The 15,545-nt window shown below is 42.2% G+C and overlaps 1 protein-coding gene across 1 annotated transcript in view; it reads left to right on the top strand.

Annotated features, from left to right (window-relative positions):
- The first annotated feature begins 3,324 nt into the window (after nucleotides 1–3,324).
- The window catches only part of LOC139462081 (uncharacterized), a 35,850-nt gene continuing 23,629 nt past the window's right edge, over nucleotides 3,325–15,545 (top strand). Inside the window, exon 1 of the mRNA XM_071243581.1 lies at nucleotides 3,325–3,485. The gene's annotated coding sequence lies outside the window, so the exon portion shown is untranslated. The remainder of the gene's footprint in view (nucleotides 3,486–15,545) is intronic.

The raw sequence follows: 15,545 nt of genomic DNA on the forward strand, positions 1-15,545 counted from the left end.
TCTGAGACGTGTACATACATACGGCTTGACAGGTTCGTCAGCACCAGACCCTTGCTGGTTGGTTGCACCGAAGCAGTTAACATCTCAGACCTGTAAAGGGGTGTATGACTTCGGGCTTTCCTGACCTCAAGATGACAGGCCGTGGTATGTTCTGAACTACTGTTTAAAGGTGAGGTGAGGTGAAATGGGGTTTAACGTCGCGTCCAAGATTATTGCACTTATATAGCGACGTGCATGCACGTGTATATGTGTGTGTGTGGCTGCTTGTACTAGTCCGGACTGATGCCGATTTATAGTGCTAGCACACTGAGATACCATGCCGCAGTTTAACATGAATACCCCACTCAGACACAGTATACTGACTCCGAGCCGACCAGTCCTTGTTTTAGCCCCTTAATGCCGAGCGCCAGACAGGGTAACAACAAGTACCATCTTTTAACGTCTTTTGGTATGACGCGGCCGGGGATCGAACCCCGGACCTTCCGTTCTCCGGGCGGACGCTCTACCATTAGACCACGGAGGCGGCCCTACTTTTTAAAGCGGCGTTAAACCCACCTCACCACTCACAATGATAATGATACTCCAAATTTATTCATCAACTTATTTTTAAATCTATAACTTATATTTGATAAGATAATATTATAAATATTTTGTCATATTCAGAATTAGGTTATCATTCTCTTCTTTGCAATAACTGGACGTGTTCATGCCAGGACATGCGGCATGATATGGTCTGCACTACCTTTTAGGACGCCGACCCGGGATTTCGTGATAAAATAGGAGAGAAAGAATGTGTCTTCAGGTTTTACCCCAAACAATTGATTGTTAGTTACCTGCTGTCGAGGAATACAGATTTAGAAACAGAATGCATAAATCATCTACAATTCAGTCTTTCAATTCAATAACAGACATTTGACAAAACAAATCGATATTTCAGGGACAGGCTAACTACTCTCGTAACATAATAAATATGTCAAATGCAGAGCTGAGCTGCAACTTCCACGTGTATTCGAAGAGGAAAAAAGTGGAAAGCACTGATCTCACGGGGCCTTGTACAAGAGACATATCTTGTATGTACAGCAAGGAGTAGCGAGTGTTAAGCAAACGTGTCACAAGGGATTATGTCGCAGGACTGATGTTCTGTAGCCGATGGTGGACATACTTCAGAGGTTATGTGCTTGTTACACTGTGTCTGTTTGTCGTGTACCGCCGCATTCATAAATATTCCAGTTATATGGAAATAATCGACTCTTGGCTAGACAATCGAGTGGTCGATATTGTGAACAACGATCCACGCCGTCAGGGTATGATGACACGCAATCAACCAAGACACCGAGCATGAACACCATGGGTCGCCTCTTACGACCAACCAGTATAAACTGCCGGGAAAAAAAAGTATAGACCCATATTTGATTGTGACTAAACTGAAACAAACAAGAAATGGTTATTCGATGATCGATGTGTTTGATACGGGTATCATAGCTGTGTTTTGGATGTTAAATTTCGGCGTCTGTTTTCAGCCTAGTTACACGTGTTTGTTTGTGTGTGTGTGTGTGTGTGTGTGTGTGTGTGTGTGTGTGTGTGTGTGTTTGTGTGTGTTCTATGGGGTTGCTGGTTATATACGTAAACATAGCGAGACCATGTAGGATGAAGGGCTTGTCATAGCACACACGCGCTCAATTACATTTCCGATTGGCTATACACTCCAGTTCAAAGTGTATAAACCTAAAACGTTCAACCTAAACACTTACCTCCAAATTCGTATATTGCATTTAATCAAAGTTAAATTGGAATTGGAATCAAACCTCTAAGAAGCTACAAAAGCAAATTTTCTTTTATTGGAAACTATAATCCTGAGGAAAACACCTCACAAAAACGTAATTTTGTGGCGAGCAATTCCCATCTTATTCAACAGTCCTAAGCATAAACTGTTTTCAAGAATTTTTGGGAACAATTTATTTTTGGCGATATCGGTCCCTAAGTGAGTAACTTAGACATTGTGATTGGCCTACTATGATTTTACACCGCGTTATTCCAGTAATAAGAAGAAAGGAAAAATAAACATACCATTACAGATGAATGTACATAGTTTAACTAGTTAAGTAGTTTTTAAAATAGTTGGATGGTGGTGCACCCCCGCGTTCCCCATCTGGATTTCCGCATGGTTGAATGCTGGACTCAGAAACGGCCCACGCAGTGTACGTATCGGCGTGACAAGCAAATGTGTCAACCGCTAGCCTTCCCACCACTGCCAATAACGTCTGCATCCATGCATCACTGCTGTCTAGAAACATAAGTAACCCCTGCCTCCAAGTAGTCGCCATTAGTAGTCATGCTGAAGGTGAGGTCGGGTGAAATGGGGCTTAACGTCGTGTCCAAGACTGAGACTCATATACCATGTCGCAGTTTATCATGAATACTCAGACACTGAATACATTATATACTGACTCCAGTGATTTATTTATCCCCTTATCCCGAGCGCTAGGCAGGGTAACAATAAGTACCATCTTTTAACGTCTTTTGGTATGACGCGCCCGGCATCGAATCCCGGACCTTCCGCTCTCCGGGCAGACTCTCTACCACTAGATCACAGAGGCGGTCTTAATCATGTTCAAACAATGCTGGCTTGTCAATTAGGATTATTCGGTCTACACAAAACAATTAAAGAGTTTAGAAAACGAAACGACCAAACATGGTTTCCTAAAGTGTAATTACTATTTGACCTACTGGATTTGTTCGGAATGCACAGAAATGCGACAGGATGGGAATTTGTGTGGCATTTTACACACACCTATTAATTACCGCCTCTAATCGACTATCCGGACAACTACCGTCCAGTTACAGAGTTACAGAGAACAAGTATTCGCTCTAGTGTTGCACAGTCACTCATTCATACATAAGCATATTACCCATCACATTTTGCCGCCTAATGGAGACAGAAAGACAGCCAGGGAGAATGAAATCCCTAGCACTCAGCACGTCATCATCGCTAAGTGTAGTATAACTTCAAACGTGGTTTACTCCAAATTGCAGTTCCTGCTAGTGAAACTTTAAGGCAGAATAAATAAAGACAAAAGGGAAATAAAACGTACTGCAGATTAATCAAAACATATCCCAGCTGCCACATTCCAAAATCATTGTTAAAGCGTGGCCCCACCCACCTGCAGGTCACATGACTTAATGTCATGGAACCAGACGTCACGCTTGAAAAAGTCTCATCCATCACGTGAGCGCATGACGGTTTTTATTAGGTGGACCATGTCACTTTCTTAGGCGACAGGGACGTGGCAATCCATTTCGGCTCCAGTTTAGGGAAAGGTAAACTTAATATTTTGCTGTTTAGGAACTAGACATACTAAATCTATAAAACTAAATCATCACCCTGGAAAGCTTCCGGCATCCTTGCAAACAGGTTTAACGACTTTGTTTGAAAACAACAGAGTCGCAAACGTGGGATAAAACACATCCATTTTCTTGAAAAACAGGTAAGATTTACTCTCTGTATTTGTCTTGCCTGCATTTGAATGAACCTGTTTGTTTCTATTGACCTTGTGTACATTGTAGTGGGAAGTGGGAATTGTATACCTATTTATATAATTTATATATTACTCACTGTCCCTTTATAGTGCTCGCCCATTGAGATACCATGCCGCAGTTTAAAGTCACGTCGCTTTCCAAGATTATTCCACGCGCGTGTGGCTGCTTGTACTAGTCCGGTTTTATAGTGCTAGCCCACTGATATACCATGTCGCAGTTTTGCATGGATGCCCCACTCAGATACAGCATACTTCGAGACAACCAGTTCTTATTTTATTCCCTTCATGTCTAGCGGCAGGCAGGGTAGCAACAAGTACCATATTTTAACGTCTTTTGGTACGACGCGGTCAACCGCCGATCTTCCTCTCTCCGGGAAGACGCTCCATCCTCTCGACCACTGAGGCGGCCTGGTTGTCTCGAACTACGGAGAAGTTCTCAATGAACCCTTTCCGGGATAAGGGGGTTCCACTGGGTTATTTTAGTCTGAACTATGCTTTATAGTCGCTGAACTATTGATGTTTAAGGTAGACATGTTAACACATTCGTAACCATTAGTACTTAAAGGGAAACCAAAATTGTCAGCCGTAGCTTACGTCATCGCGAACACCTATTATCATTACTATTTGATAGTGATCCATAGACACATGCTTGTCATATAGTCGTAATCCTACAATGGACTTGTTGTGATTATGGAAAGGGTTTGTCACTTATATTGGATGTGACATTTTAAGATGTAAACTGCCCGCAAAAGAACGTATACACCCATGTTTGGTGGAGGCTAAACATGAAACCAACAAGAAATGGTTATTCGATGGGGATGTTTTCGGCTAAGGTTTTGGGAGACAACCACTTCCGATGTGAATTCGGTGACCGTTTTCAGCCTAGTGACGTTTTGATAACGTTTGTAATTTGTTTGGTCAAAACCAATTTTCAAGTGTATACTTTCTTTTGCCCGGCAGTTAACACCAGTCTATCAGCTGCCGATTACCTCCCTTGACAGAGACATTGTGTCTGTTTTATACAGGCCATTATTAAGTCTGGTTCTGGGCAAGATCTAGGTTCAGACCGGGGAGACCCCGTTATAGTGTTTTCATCAACTGTTTTCAGGATATACTTTTAACATCTGGAAATTAATATGTTATCAGTGTTAATATTAGTGAGTGAGTTTGGTTTAACGCCGCTTTTAACAGAATTCCAGTTATATCACAGCGTGTCAGATCAATGTGGGAGGAACGTCCGAAATGATGCAGGTCTTAGACGTTTCCATTTTGGTGGCATTCGAGACGGGTGTGGTGCTGACAAACCTAGAAACGTAATGTTCATATTAGGAAAAGCAATATACGACAAACAAACCTTACATCTTTAATTACTCTCTTCAGATTTAACCTCTCGTTCAACGTGTAGCGTTGTTTTTACAGAATCTATTTTAATCACCTATTCTCCTTTATCACAAACTCTGTCAAGCGTCACTACAAGTCTTCGTGAGACGCCTACAGTTATCCGTGAGCCGCCTCTTGGGCTTTTAGTACCCCTTGACATCATCGGAGCCCCTCTGTCCGTTAGCACTAAAACTCATCTCAATAGCATTTTCACATGTAGGGCGGGAGATGCTATCCCTTATGGCGAACACCTTGTAGCATCTCTCATTTTCAGTGATCCTTCAATATGATGTTTAACGTTGTTTTGCCTTGACGCCCAGTGTAATGTGTTGTTGGTTGGCTAATCGAGACTGGTTATTCACCGGAGTTGTCTTCTTATATCTTTTTAGAAGCACGAGTGAGTGAGTGTGAGTGAGTATGGTTTTACGCCGCTTTTAGCAATATTCCAGCAATATCACGGCGAGGGACACCAGAAATGGGCTTCACACATTGTACCCATATCGGGAATCGAACCCGGGTCTTCGGCGTGACGAGCGAACGCCTTAACCACCCCTTTGACCGCCCCTATAGAAGCACGAAGTTGAGGAAGATGATGCCTTGGTTGGACCAGGGTAGAAGATAGCATCTTGTTACCATGAATAATGTGAACTATATTCTGTAAACGTATTGTTTGTGAGCACCAAAAGGAAATAGAATAACAAAGAATTAATAATCTCTTCGTGTTAGTGGCTGACATGAAAGAGTTATGGACTCACGAGCCAAATAATTATTTTTCAGAATCTCAAAACTCCGTTCTGCACACCAGTACCAACTTTATTTGAGTGATTTTATAAATTCTGCTTCCGGGTACTGGTATATTTCAAAAACAAGAAAACTCTATTCAGCAATTTGCCACGTGTAATGTGTTCTTTGTTGCTTTGTGGAAGCACATGGCCATGCTATGTTTTATGATAGGTTATAGCCTTGATGTTGTCTTGGTTACCATGAATCTTTATGCATAATCCTAGATATGAACCAGATGAGGCGGTTTCAATGGTCCCTTTTATATCTAGTTCAGGTTGGCAACTTCATCGACGGAAATTGGCTATTTTACCAATATTGAACGATATCAGATGATAAAATGAAGTCGTCAAATCATCAGATCAAGTCTCTTGAATGTCCATTTGAACCCTTCTGTATAGTGGAAGTACCACTTCTATTGCATAGATCTGAAGGGTGGGGTTCAGAGGATTTCAATGACTGTACACACCAGCATTGTCTCACCTGTTGTGTCACACCTGTCACGTGATGATTTTTTGAAGCTATTATGGAAAAACACATGCACCGTGGCATGTGTCAGGTGCCGTGGGAGGTCACGAGGTCACGCTGTGGCTGTCAGATAATGCACTGATCGTGCACGACGCGACGGGATCGACGTCCATGGCAAAGCGTGTGGTTGTGTTTCAAGATGACACACCGCCCAAACTAGAAGCCATTGGTCCACGCCTATTCTCTGCATGCACGACTGCATTGTGAGTTGTCTCTACACTGTTGTCTCGTTGAAATTGGTCAGATCAAGAAATAACTTATCTTAGCAATGTAACTACTGTATATATAACGTCAACGCCAGAGAATTACCGATTCCATTCAGAAGGAACAGATTCCATTGGTAAAACAGAACCAGCTATAATAATGTTGAATAGGTTGTAACATAAGAGCTTCAAAACTCATTCCATATTCATACGAATCGATTGTACGGATCCGAATATATCATGAGCATGTGTTTATGAATCACTATCAAATAAAAACAAACACGGGAACATGTCAAGATAGGGAATTGCATCAATCTCATTAAAATCAGACCTTAGTTCTCGCTACCACTAAACAAAGATCTCAGACATCCCATTAGGGGTCACGTCAGAATGACCTTTCATCCGAACGATCAGTGCGTCGCTTACCAGATTATGAAAGTGACAGTCGGAATGTGATTTCTTATCATGCAATCTCGAAACATTGTGTATTCCGAACGATAGTTACGGGTTTAACGACTGAATCCATACAATCTAGACCATCTAGTAGCCATTACAGAATGTTTTTTTCAGTCAGGTTTCTAATTTGTAATCGAGAATTTGTCAAAATATGTTTCGAAGCGTAGTCGCCAATTTGAAATTGGTGCCGTAAAGCACGAGAAAGCTGCCTTCTGATCGGTCATTCCATTGGTCGGTCAAAGTTCGCACAAGTTCGGTCTGACGTGACCCGTAATGGGATGTCCTCAGATCTTTGTTTAGCGGTAGCGAGAATAAAGATCTGATTTTAATGAGATTGGAATTGCATTGGACATACTTTTGTCACTGATGCTTCACATTCAATGTCCTTCACATGTCTACCATAAATCTTCTTGAAAGATTTGTTGAGGCCTTGAATGTTGTACTCTTCATGAAACAACTTTAGAGCATATGACATATGTACCTATGTAAGCAATCGAACTCTGGTCTTCGGTGTGACGAGTGAACGCTTTAACCACTAGGCTACCCCAACGCCCTCAACGACAGAGAATATCCGAACAAATACCATTGGGAAGTGAAAATTATATCAATGGCTCAATGAATATCAGCACCCGCCACTCACAATTTGCAACAAAGGTATGTGATTGTTGCTTGACGGAGAACAAAACAATGAGGTTAGCCTATGTCTATGTCTGTACATCGAGATGACAACGAGGAGAGGGAGCAGCGACGTGGACTGTGTAGCAATACGGTGGGGAGGCAGTCTCCCCTTGTGCCAGCACACTCCGACACATGTGGTGTCATGTACCTACCAGACTTCATTGTTTGAGAACGTCAGTCTTGAGAACGTTACATGGCAGGTCGTGACCACAATGCCGTTTTTCATAATAAGTTTTTGTTCGTAGGTAAGTAGGCTCAAAACGTGAGTCACGTAGACAAGCACAAGCATCTGTCAGCTTCATTCAGGGCTGGGGAACACGTGTAGTTGGTTGTTGGTTGGTTTGTTGTTTAACGCCGCACTCAGCAATATTCCAGCTATATGACGACGGTCTGTAAATAATCGAGTCTGGACCAGACAATCCAGTGATTAATATCATGAGCATCGATCCACGCAATTGGGATCGATGACATGCATCAACCAAGTCAGCGAGCCTCACCACCCGATCCCGTTGGTCGCCTCTTACGACAAGCATAGTCACCTTTTACGGCAAGCATGGGTTGCTGAAGACCTATTCTACCCCAGAATCTTCACGGGTCGGAACACCTGTAGGATAGTGAGGGGTGTTTATTTGTGTAAAGCATGGCTGGAGTTTTCACTTAGGTAAGCGGCGCTGTGTTACTGTCCCATGCCAATGACGTATTTATGTTGGGTTACTTATGCAGGGGGCGATGTGGTTAAAGCGTTCGCTCGTCACGCCGAAGCTCCGGGTTCGAATCTCCACATGGACACAATGTGTGAAGCCCATTTCTGGTTTTCCCGCCGCGATATTGCTGGAATGTTGCTAAAATAGGTGTAAAACCATACTCACTTACGTAAACTATATATGTTTAGATACCTTCACACTGAACCCAAATCATATACTCTGCAAGAAATAGAAACACAAAAGTGGTAAAAGCGTTAATATCTGACAGACTGTTGCCGACATCCATACAAAATTTATACAAAAAATGAATTGGTCATTGCTGCATGGATTTGAGATTGATTTGTATGGAAAGAATGAGGTACTGTAGAAGTTTGGTGAGAAGATGGAAAATCGCAAAAACACCACCACGTGAGAGCCTGGCGCCGAAACACACCAGCATAACATGCACGTGCAGCATCACTTGTTGGCCTATAAAAACGTTGGGTTTGCATTTGCATCAAGTGAAAACATATCACGGAAGTCCAACGCAACAACGCCATCCTCCGACTGTAAACAGGAGAATCATCAGGAGAATGGGTAGGTTTTTTTCTACTAGCACCAAGCACCATTACAAGACTGTATCACTACTGGGGCACAGGACAGATTCATACGGCTGCGTCGCTTACGTGAAAGAACCACCACGCCCACCTCTACAACTACGGCAATACCAGGATAGCGTAGGATATTAGCCCAGTCAGTGAGGAACCGTTTACGCGCTGAATGGTAGCCATCTCCTACTCTGGTAGAAAAGACTGGTGCAAGTTCTGGGCAATTTAACGACACATCGTGATACGGGTGAGATTCTTTGGCCACACGTCATTCCCATTATGCAACAAGCGAACGTCATTTTACCAAGAAGACAACGCCCGACCTCACACGACAAGACTTACAACAGCCTCCTCCAGGATCCAGGTCATGCCAGGCCGCAATCTGATTGCTGCCATGTGACAACGATGCCAGTCAGTTTTGGCCATACAAGATATTGAGAACAGATGACCTTCACCTTTAAATCTACAGTTCCATGTGTGCCATATGGAACCTGGGTCAATGACAATGATGTGTTCCAATTTCAACCATCGATTACCATATGTTGATTATGTATATGATATATAAAGTATCTAAAATCACACATTGGGCGGTGGTGAAGCCTGGTAGCTAAAGAGTTAGCTCGTTGTCAAAAGCCTGGGTTTTATTCTGTAAATGGGCCTAAGGTGCAAATATGTTAGAAGAGATATTTTCCTCCTTCTTTAGCATATGATATGATACATAATTTTCTTTATTTTATTCAAGCTGTAACAGGCTTTCTTATCGAACCGGCTGATATAATCTTCCTTTGTCTGAAGAATATTTTTAGAGACATGTTTTTCTTATTCAAAACAACAATTGTCTGAAGTAGTTGATCATTCTTTGGCAGCGCATGATGCAAGGCAAAACATTTTGCCCATTATTATTTCGCGTAAATAATTCATGACAGCACACCCCATGTAAGATGTCAACTCCAAAACCCCAACAAAGCCACGTGAGTCTCGCCATCCATCATATAAGCCTCATTAATGTAACATCCGTTCATTATGCAAAAATATACAAAGGGATTAACTTCACATTTGTTTTCCGCCACAATGCATCTGGTACATTACCGTTTTTATTAAAAGCTCCAAAAGGATGTGCTAAGCGGATCGACAGATATCGATACATAACGTCCGACATTCGTTGAGAAAGTCTACACAAAGGGACACTGAAAGCATTGCGGCCCTTAGGCGTGTCAGAAACTTATGAATGTGGGTTCCAATCCAATCCCGGTTCGCCCCGGTTATTTTTCTAGGTTTGTCAGCATACCCTTGTTTGTGGGTTTCACCAAAATGGTAAACTTCCAAGACTTGCATCACTTCAGGCTTTCTTCCCACATCAACCTGCCACGCCGTGATATAACTAAAACAATATTCAAGGCGTTTTTCAAACAAACTCCTCACTCATTCACGCAAGTGTGATTTTGTAAGCCATGATACTATGAAAGTCAGCGCTTCAAGACATGCAATATTGTTCTCTGAAAGTAGGAACTAAACAATTGTTTTTTGCCCACAATTCATTATTTTTAGAAACAACCTGCCAACAACAGAATGTTCTGAAACTGATTATTTTCTTTAAAAAAATCTTATCCCTGCCTGAAATCAGAGTATCAAATTGGGTCCATTTAGCTATAATTGACGTGTTATGCTCAACTTTAACCTCAACCTCAGTTGTTAAGTTGCTCTTGGTCATAGCGGTGGTGTTGCCTTGTGGTTAAAGCGTACGCTCGTCACGCCGAAGACCCCGGTTAGATAACCCACATAGTGTAGCCTATTTCTGGTGTACCCTGTCGTGATATTGCTGTAATATATTGCTAAATGTTTCGTAAAACCATACTCACTCACTCTTCACAGCAGCTTCAGCCCTGTAGGAACTTCAGCTTCAATCATAAACCTCATACTTTTCCGTTACCGATTTCAAACGGAAACAAATACAAAAAAAGAACAATGTTTCATTGAGGAAAGACGAATGACCACAAAAAACATATTTTTTTTATATAATCATGTAGTATTGCATATAAATATAATGCCGGCCGTTTGTCCATGATATATACACATCATATTCTCCGCAAAATATTATTTTATATATTTTTTTAAAGAAATAATAAACAACATGGTGCTCTTTGTAAGCTGACGGACAATGCATCTGTGATGGATGGCGTGGCAGATTTCGGGCATTGCATTAATCTTCTCGATGTCCGGATGTCAGGACGCTACTTAATCCTGCCATTTCCTTCTTTTTACTCTCCGGTAAATATGTCACCCCGAATATATGGAAGCTGGTGTTAGCCTGGGGCAGAGGGAGTTTCCATAGTAACTGCGACAGTGGTTTGACTTTGTTTTACATGCTAACTGCACAAGAATGTGTACATCGTAAACAAAAAGGTGACAATGTCAGTTTTTGTTTGCATCTTCAATTGGTCGGAAATAGCATCCCAATAATCGCATTGCAAAACTATGTATTAGCATTGTAATAATTTTTTTATTTTTTATTATGTTACCTAGCATTTGACGGTAATGACGGTGATTAAGATGAAAAACGATACGAACGTAAGTCAGGATTACAGAAACGTTATTGTGAAAAACAGAGCAACAAGCACAAGTACACTTATAGTGTTTAATGACCCGTGAACATCCGGGGTAGAATAGGTCTTCAGCATCCCATGCTTGCCGTTAAAAGGCGACTATTCTTGTCGTAAGAGGCGACTAACGGGATCGGGTGGTCAGGCTCATCGTATCCAAACTGCGTGAATTAATCACAGGATTGTCTGGTCCAGACCGCCGTCATTAAGCTGGAATATTGCTGAGTGCGGCGTTAAAAAAATAAACAAACAAAGAAATATAGTGTTTAGTGTCTTAAAATTCATAGATTTGGATGTGATAGTTTGAAATAATGACAATATACGCCAAGATACATGTTTTCAATCCTATATAATCCATCACTCCGGTGTTCGTGAGAAGATTCAAATCAGTACGTGGTACATTCATGCGTTGAGAATATTTCGCGATAAACAAACTTACGATATACTCTTATATCTCCATCAGCCATGCCACTTCATACATTTATATTACAGTGATGTTCACAAATACAGTTTGATTTAATTCCATATTTGAACATACATACATACATACATACATACATACATACATACATACATACATACATACATACATACATACATACATACATACATACATACATACATATATATATATATATCGGTCCTGGCATGACAGGTTAGCTATAGTAAACTGAAGATCTATAGAAATCTTACAATGGAAAATTTTGAATTACCCAAAACTTGCATGCGGTCAAATGTTTCTTACATAATGCAAACAATGCCCCAAACGTTTTTCGGTGCTGCATTGAGCATCCGAGCAGGTACCTGTATAAAATTCGACCGAAAGTGTCACACTAAAACAACCCCAAACACACCGAACAAATGCCACAGAGATCAGAGAGAGGGGGGCATTGGTATGGACATGGTGGGGACTCTACAAGTTCAGAATCACTCGGTTGCTCACGACAGACCATCAGCAAACTGATCACACGATACACCACACCACTGAAAGACCTCGGAGTGGCAGACCACGTGTAACCACCCTTTAGAAAATAGATATCTGCGAACCTTGCATCTATGCAACCGATCCCTGACAGTCACGGAATCGGCAGCAACGGCGTTGGGCCACCTTGTCAGCCGCTGCACAATGAGAAGACGACTACGTGCTCTTGACATTGGGGCATACAGACCTCTCCGTGGGATGGTGTTGTGTCCACTACATCGCCAAGACAGACTACAGATGGTTCGTGTACGACGTCGACAACGGCGTGAATGGCAACGTGTCTTTTCACCGATGAGAGCAGGTTTAGCCTATTCCATTCAGACGGAAGCGTCCGTGTTTATCACCGTAGGGGTAAAAGAATGGCTCCTGGCTGTATACAAGATGGAAGCCGTAGTCTCATGCATGGTGTGGGGCGGCATCTGTGACGACCAAGTGACACCGCCTGGCTCACGCAGGACTTTCTGAACAACGTCAACGTCAACGTGCCCGTGCTGCCTTGGCCCTCACGTTCTCCCGACATGTCTCCCATCGAGCACTGGTGGCAACATCTGGGTAGAGAGCAAAGGAGACGACACAACCGTCCAAACAACTTACAGGACCCGGAACACGCCTTGCGGGATGTTTGGCAACACATTCCGGCAACACATCAGGTGATGAAGGAGTAAGCATATACTCCGAAACGTTGTGTTCCGCATAATTAAGAAGTTGACATCCTGAAATTCTCTTCCACATGTGTATCACTTCTAAATGCCTTTCAAAGATATGTAAAATATATGTATTGCAGCTATAAAAGAAGACATAATTATGATTTGTAAAATTGTACGTGACTTTACATTTTTTCATGTACCACGCTATTGGAAGTGTAGGTATTGTATATAGGTCAGTGGCCTTAGTACAAACAGAAAGATCTGAAAACTTTAAAGAAGATACCTATGAACGTGCGTTCGAATTCCAGAAACGCCTTGTTAATGTTAATGCACCATATCCGTGCTTGTAAAGTGGTGAACGTCTGAGACCTGCATCACTTCGGTCTTTCCTCCTATATTACGTCACGCCGTCATATAAGAGAATACTGTTCAACGAACCACGCTCACCCACTTACTAGGGCTGGGCTGGAGGTTTTAGGCATGCGGTTGTTATATATGGGCACTTTGTTTCATTAGGTTGATAGAACACGTTCTGTTGTTTCCTGACAGAATGATTGATACACGACTTCGTCAAGCTACATATTCTCCTTCATCTGTCATTGTACCATGTAAGGTATTTAACATCAAGATGATATTTGGTATGCTAATAGAAACACCACTTGGTTTCGTCAGACATGGTGTATGAGACAGCTGTTTGATGTACAGGAATTCGACGCCAGATGTCTTTGGATAACTCCACCGGTGTATATTTAAACATATTTAAAATACTTGAGCTCATAATTGACACCTAAACGCAGCTAGAGCAAAAAATACATCACACACGTGCAAATTTTTAAAAAAAAGCATCTACATGAAAACCACGAGACTTGCACGTGATCTGCACGTGGAACAAGAACACAGGGCGATTAACAGGTCAGGGTTGTCATACCTGTCCTCTTTACATGTGCGATTACACAGCAGCAAGCACATGGCGTGACAGAGTCAAGCATCGGTCGCCTGGAAAAGTGCGCTTCATATATCCCAAGCACTATAACGTTACTCCGGATTACCAACACCAAGAGACCACAACTGTCCAAGATCTGGTGAACCCGTGAAGATTCGCGAAGATCTGTGAAGACCTGTGAAGATCTGCTTGCCGTAAAAGGCATCATGGTCATCGTATCCCAATGGCGTGGATGATGCCAATGACTCGATTATTTACAGACCGCTGTCATATAGCTATAACATTGCTGAGTGCGGCGTTAAACACCAAACAAACAACTGCCACAAGTCACTCCCAATATGCAGAAGTCCAACGCCGTATTCAAACAACATTCAGTCCCTGCCGTCTCGATAACCAGATCTGAACCCCATCAAACATTTATGGGACGTGTTTGATAGGCGGGTGCGGCAGCGTCAACCAACTTTACAGATTCTGCCACAGCTGGCATTGGCACTACAGGTCTATTTGGCCACCATTCCTTAATGTCTGATTCGTAACCTCGTGGTCTGGTGGTTACAGCGTCCTACCAAAAGACGTTAAAAGATGTACTAGTTGTTACCCTGTCTGGCGCTCGTCATTAAGGGGATGAAACAAGCCTGGTCGGTTTGGGTCGTTATACCGAGTAGGTTATATATGTTAAACTGCGGCATGGTATTTCAGTGTTCTAGCACTATAAAACCGGCATATGTCTAAACCACTACAAGCAGCCACACAGACTTAAAAACACATGTACACGCACGCTACAAGTGCAATAATCTTGAACGAGACGTTAAACCGCATTCCATCTCACCATAAGTCATCACCATTGGAATAAAGCCAAAGAGGTCAGAAACAAGGTGGATTAGATTGTCTCCTTCTGTAGAACCGATGTTGTTCAAAGCATCTTGATGGGAAATCAAATATGGGTGCCAGTGAACCTCAGAACCCACTGGAGCATGCAGTATCCCATCACTGATGATGACACATGAGTTGGTTTAAGAGGTTCAAGTCCGAATTTCAATATGGCCGCCACAGCAGCCATACATCCAGATGACCTATGGTATTACTTCGAGGCATTGGATGTCTTTCAGGTCGCGTTAGAGAACAATCTTTTTTCCCCATTTATACCTCCCTATCTCCGTCTTCCTATACCTTTAGATAAGTGTGAGTGTATTGTATTCAAGTTCTCATGTCTCCCCTTAGTGCAACTCTGATAAAATAAATACAGTGACTCGAACCTGGCAATTTCTACAAAGCCTGCAGTCAAATGTGAAGGTCATTGCCACTTGAAGGAGAAGATAACTGCAATGTAATGGTACATATCACATTATCTCCCTTTTTCTAAAAGCACTAAGGATGCGGGTCGCGGTCGCGGTACATTCAGATTGACGTGGATTATTTTCACCATTTGGTCTGATACGTCTGGTTTTGTCGTCCGCCATTTTTAAGTAACTGATTTGATTAGTTCAGTCCCTGATATCGACACCCAGGACAGCCTACAAT

This window comes from Haliotis cracherodii, unplaced genomic scaffold (genome assembly GCF_022045235.1).
Source record: "Haliotis cracherodii isolate W230 unplaced genomic scaffold, xgHalCrac1.p SCAF_15, whole genome shotgun sequence".
Classification (NCBI taxonomy): Eukaryota; Metazoa; Mollusca; class Gastropoda; order Lepetellida; family Haliotidae; genus Haliotis; species Haliotis cracherodii.